The sequence below is a fragment of the Anomalospiza imberbis genome, chromosome 4, assembly GCF_031753505.1.
Source record: "Anomalospiza imberbis isolate Cuckoo-Finch-1a 21T00152 chromosome 4, ASM3175350v1, whole genome shotgun sequence".
Lineage (NCBI taxonomy): Eukaryota > Metazoa > Chordata > Aves > Passeriformes > Viduidae > Anomalospiza > Anomalospiza imberbis.
Genome location: NC_089684.1, coordinates 19,526,753 through 19,532,752, shown reverse-complemented (window position 1 = coordinate 19,532,752; position 6,000 = coordinate 19,526,753).

The window sequence follows — 6,000 nt, the reverse complement described above, 5'->3', positions numbered from 1 at the left end:
TCAGCTTAGACATCCCTGGGCCTTCGTGCTTTCGCTTTCTGGGTCCCATTCATGATCAGAAGTCTTTGTGGGTGATAGCTAAAGTGTAGTGCAGGGTCCTTAATTATGGAAGGAGAGCCTTTCACTGTAGTCTTCTTCACTGTTACAAAATTTTGAATTAGCGAGTATCAAGAGAAAGGCAATTTTTAATATAAGGAAGTTGCAATAATTGAAAAAAACCTCACAGTTTGCAAGGTTAATGCATTTCCTCCAGAAAGAAGTGGAAGAGTAATTTCAACGCACTTTGATTCATCAGGTTTTAGTTGCTGCTGTAATCATTTGACATTATATATGTGACCACCCTGAATAGCCTGGTCACTAAGGGTCACTGGGTTAAAGCAATGTTTTGTACCATGTTTTGAGGAAGCTATGTTTATTTTATTGCTCATAGTTGTGCTTCTTTCACTATATTTTGATCTAAAATTTCTCTTCTTTTTTTTTTTTCCCCATAAGATCAAAACCAGAGATACTGTATGTAATGACTGGCCAAATTTGCCTCTTCACTGTAAATAATCACTGTAGGAAAATTAAGGTGCAAAACCATGCCTGGTGTAATTGTTGCATACTTATTAGCAGCTTTCCCTTTCCAGATTCTCTGGGTGTTTGTTGCCCATGACAATGTGAATACTTAAGGGGAAAGTGTAATTAGCAACTGTGTAGTTCATTCAGTAAACATTTCTGAGCTGTTTGATGTGACTGAACTGAGCGTCACATATAATTTTACACTTTTATCCTACCAGGAAACTGACAGGTCTCTAATCTCAGCCTCAGAGCTTTCACTCTGCTTGAACTTTGCTTCATAGAGGTCATTTTCCAACCACTTGGGAGCAGGAGCCACGTCCATTAAATCCCACAGAGTCGATAGATGCGATAATAGCTTTAGGCATATTTTCTTAGAACTCAGGGGGAAAAGACAATTTCAATAAATGTAAAGCTATACTACCTACAATCCACAGAATATGTAAGCAAATCTCATACAAACACATATTTCTTTTACCTTCTGGCAAGAATCTCTCTAATAATAAGATGTATTTTTTTTTGTTGTTTTCACTATCAACACTTGATAAGGCTAAATAGTCACAAAAGATGCTTTAGGAAGGGAGCAAAAAGGAAGAGAATGCTCAAGGTGAAATTACCAATAAAACATTCCCTCAGGTTTGGATATCACAGGCTATTAAGTAGTCTAATTCATATTTCTCACCTCAAAGAAAGGCAGATGGTAATAGGGTGTGTGCATGATGATCTGACCATCATATTGCAAATAAGAGCCAAGTGTTAGCTCAACATACAAACTATTGATAGGAGAAAAGCAGAGACCAAGCATCTCCAAATACATGCTATTAGCATGCCAAGGAGGCTTGTACACATAATACTTTGATAAATTTTATATTTTATCGATCACTGCTCATTAAAATAAACTTGCAGGTTGTGCCTGTCAAGATAATTAACAGACAGTTCCTTTGTAGCCCATGTCCAAGTAGGAAGGACAGTTCTTCCCTTGACATTGCATCAAAGGAGAAACAACTAATATTAAAATAAAATACTGAGAGTTATTTCAGTTTGATAATAGCTGTCTATCATAAAACTTCCCTCCATGTCAAAACAAACAATCCCTGCTTGACTGTCAAACCCTCACAATGAGATTGAAAATAAACTTTCCAGTTCTTTCAACATTTTTGCTATTGTCTTTGATTTTTTTTTCCTTGATATATTTGTGGTGCAAAGGAATAAATCTTGAAAGTAAAGTATCCCCTCCAGCAAAATATTTTACACCATTTGCCTTGGAGAATTCACTGCAGGGAAGAGAAAAGGAAGGGAAAAAAAGCCCCGCAGAGTAGCTGGAACAGCTTCAAATTCGATAGCCTATGAGATTTTCCTTTAAATGATCCTTCTAAATATAACAGTTCAATAGATCAGTGGTCAATACAAACGTTATCTGCAAGCTGGAGCTATTAATTTCTGCTACACTCTTCCAATGCCAAATGTTAGCCTGATGCTTTATAAGCCAGCACACTCACACATACACTTATATGAATATTAGGCAAAAAACAACTGAGCAAGGGGGCTAGTGTTCCCATAATAAGAAGGAAAAATAGCTGCTAGATCACAATACAGAATGTTAAATTTATTTATTTTTTCTCTAAGAGGTTCTTTGAGGACCGGTCAGAAGAATGTTGAACCTGAACAGAAGAATGTTTCTGATGGTGAGAATTCATACAGCCTCTTGACAAAGGTGAGAGAAACAGAAAATAACTCTGTAGAATAATTTGACTCCATTCAAAGCTCATAGTCAGATATGGCAATTGTATTTGGTGTCTGTACAGTAGCACAAAGTTGAAAGCTTCTTGCAAGTAAATACAAAATGAAAAATGTATTAGGCTCTGGGAGAAGAATGTGAGCTAGGACCTGTCTCCTGCTTTAGTGGCTGCTTTGGCAGTGGTAGTGCTGTTAAGAACTTTCCTCTGGTCCAGGCTCCCAGGGCTGGGGTGGGGCTGATGTAGGGGCTGTGGGGGGACTGCAACCCAACATGCAGCATGAACCCCCAAGAATTCCTGGTGGCAGAAAAGGGAGGTGAACCCTCTTCCTTGTTCTTAGAGGTGTTGGGCTTGGGGGAGGATGTAGGAGAAAGCATTTGCTAGACTGGATATCATTCCTGCCCCCATTTACACAGTTATTTTGAAAGTAGCAGCCTGCAAGTGTTACAGCATCTGCAAATGACACAGATAACAGAGATGATCCACCTGCCACATCACATTTTCCCACTGTTGATCTGTAGGTTGTGAGCCACTGTCCTGCTAGGTCCTGGTTTAAAGCACATTTAAAATACTTGGCCTTCCTTATTTCTGCTCACCACTCTGAGCAATGCTTTCTGTGCACAGTTCACATTCCCTAGGAAGAGTTATATCAGGTCTCTCTTTGTCCTAGGATTAGTGCTTGTTCTTGCAAGTTCATCTGTGGCTGTCCAGTAATTGGAGGCTACTGGGAGTGGTGACACTTGTTTCAGACTTGATCAAAACATGAAAAGTCTGAACACAGCAGTCAGTGTGCACAGCTTGACATTTCACCAGATTACTTTGTGCTTTCAGATGCCTCATGTGGGAATCCACATAAGAATGTCTTCAGGTTTTATCTTGTAAACAGCAAAAAAGTGACATTCTTATTTTCTTTTACATTTCTAAGCAAGAAAAGTCAATTGTGTCCTCCAGAGATTCACTGGGTTGTAGTTACCTGAGTGCAAGGTCCTAACCTGCCAAGTGAGCAATGTGCTAGAAATTGATATTTCCTTGGGGAATCGAGGCTGGACAGCTAATTCTGGAATATGATTTGGATTTCCAGTTATTTTATGCATTTCAGTGGTGGTGCAAGAGCCCAGAGAAAACTTCTGAGAGAAAACATCAGAGAATCAATATGAACAGAGGGAAAATACTGTAAAAGAAGCTAATTAAGGAGAGGAAAAGAGCTCAAAATGTTTGCTCCCTGATGTACTGAAGTTGGTTATTCTGTTTCAAATCTCAAGTGCTGAGCTGATTTTTCTATCACAATATTTGTGGTTGCAGTCAGGCCAGAAGTGCATATTCACACTCAGAGGACCTTATTCTTGTCTTTATTTCTGTCTTTTGAGTGACAATTTTATTTAAGTAAGCTGTCACCTCTACTTCATTACCCTGGATCTGTTTTCTGCTATTCAAGCTGGTACCTTGGCCAGTCTTTTTGCCATTTCCTCTTACATGTTTTGTCTTCAACTCTCATTCAAAGATTTATGACTTGTATTTCCTCTTGCCACTGCTTCCTGTTTCAGTTGTTATTAGCAAGTCAGGTCTAACTTTCCAACAGCAGCCTGTCAATCAATTCTATTCACCCCACCCATCTCTGACCAGCCAAGGTCCTCTCATCCAAGCTATGTCTAAACCTAGGAGACAATGTTCTTCCTGATAAGCTCAGGTCTTTCCTATCCTCATTCACCTACTGGCATAGATTAACTTTTCTTTAAGTTTTCTTTTCAATCTGGTAGTTTGATGGCCTTCTTTCTAGCTACATGTCTCTGTCTTCTATGTGTCCAAACCTTAGCAGTCCTGCCCTAGAAAGGACTTCATCTTACCACATGTTTTGATGTGCTATTTGGAATACTGCAAGTAGTCAAAAGCTGATTTTTTCAAGTTTGTTATTTACTTAAGGATTTCTCATATCTGGGAAACCAAGTGAAGAGTGATTTATTTATTAATATCACTTTGCTGATACATGTCCAGATTTAATTCTTCTCACAATATAGCCTGTGTATGAATAATAAATATAACTGAAATAATAACAGATTTACTATTTTAATGATCCGTTTATGTCCCCATGTGATTCTAATAAGAAGAACCCATGCTGAAAAAGAAGCCCTGAAATTTTATTATGTCTGTACTCTAATCCTAATCCTCCAATGCAGAACAAAATTCATCTATGCCAGAAAATATCATGTGGAAACCAGACACCTTTCTGTTTTTACTGCTGCTGTCCCAAATGGAGGTATGTGAACACTGCTGAGCTCAGAATTATGGTCCATGACCAGAAGTGACATATGCAGTGCCAGAAGACCTTACTCATTACAGAGACAGGTTTAACATATTTATGCTTTACTTGAACATATGGCTGATGATGACTCCCAAGGATTGCACTGGCACGCAGGGATTGCTGGGAAGAAAATCTCTCCTTTATTTTTGCCAAATTCCCCCTAGCATAGGAACAGTGAAGAACGATGCTTTGCTGGTTCTGTGCTGCTCATCATTGCTCCCAGGTATTTTTCATTTACAGGGCCCATTGCCTTTCTGTTAATTTGCTATTGTGAACTGGTACAAACAGCTATCTTTATAACTTGGAGTCAGAGAGAAAAGTTCCTTTTTAGAGCTTTAACATGCTCTTTAAAAGAGTAAAGTATGGCAACTATTTCTGTAGCAAAATATAACAGTTCATTTGGACTTGTTGCACTGCATTAGATAAGCAATGCTCTAAACAAGAGTTTCTAAACAGTAATTTACTTTACAGAGCATATTGATGGTCTAAGAGAGCTTATTTCCAAAACATGCTTTTAAAAAATCCTTTTATACTATGAAAACACAAATAAAACTGAAGCATTAGGTGCAATTAGTGAATTCACTGAATTATCAAATTCTACTCCATTTTAAGTTGGTCAGCTCCTTGAAATGCTCTAAGATACGTTTTTATATCAGCAAATCTAAAATGATCTCTGGAAAAGCATTTTCTTTCTTAAAAGGTAGACAGAGAAAAGGAGTTCAAAAACGTAAAAATTATTTCTATAGTGTAAAAGCTGAGAGAAAAAGCTACAAATGGGATCAATCTGCCTTGCTCTTGCTGCCTTAATCCAGCATCTCAAGAATCAATGTCTCAAGTCAATCCTTCCAGATGAGGTACTGATTGAGTTCCAGTCACTTGTAATGGTAGGAAAGGGGTTGCTTTTGAAAGTACAGAGCCAATCTCCTCAGAAGAGTAACTTTATCTTATGTAAAATGCTTAAAGAGCCATTTTTGCCACAGGAGAATGTGGAGGGCTGAGTGTTTGCATTATGGGACAGAGCTCAGCATCATCACCTCCTCAGCCAAATCCTACTGTCTTTAGTCATACAAAAATTTCCTGAGAAACTTTTGACTAAAAGGCATAGTTAAGTCATGTGTCTCTGTTTTCCATCCTATAATTTCTGGTTTATCTGCCTCTCTCACAAAGGAATTATTACAAAATACTAATTTTTGAGAAGAGGTGTTGGGGATGTTGCCAAGGCTGTTCACCTAGTAGGAAAGAAAGGAAAATATGCCAGGAAAAGAACAGAAATCTGTCTGGTGCATTTACTTCTAAAATATCCATGTCAGAGATTTAAGAAGTGGGAACACTTCCTGATTCATTAAAGCTTTGTTTTTCTGGCCATAAACGGCTATATACTGCTGGTAAACAGCCCTTCTAAAGGTA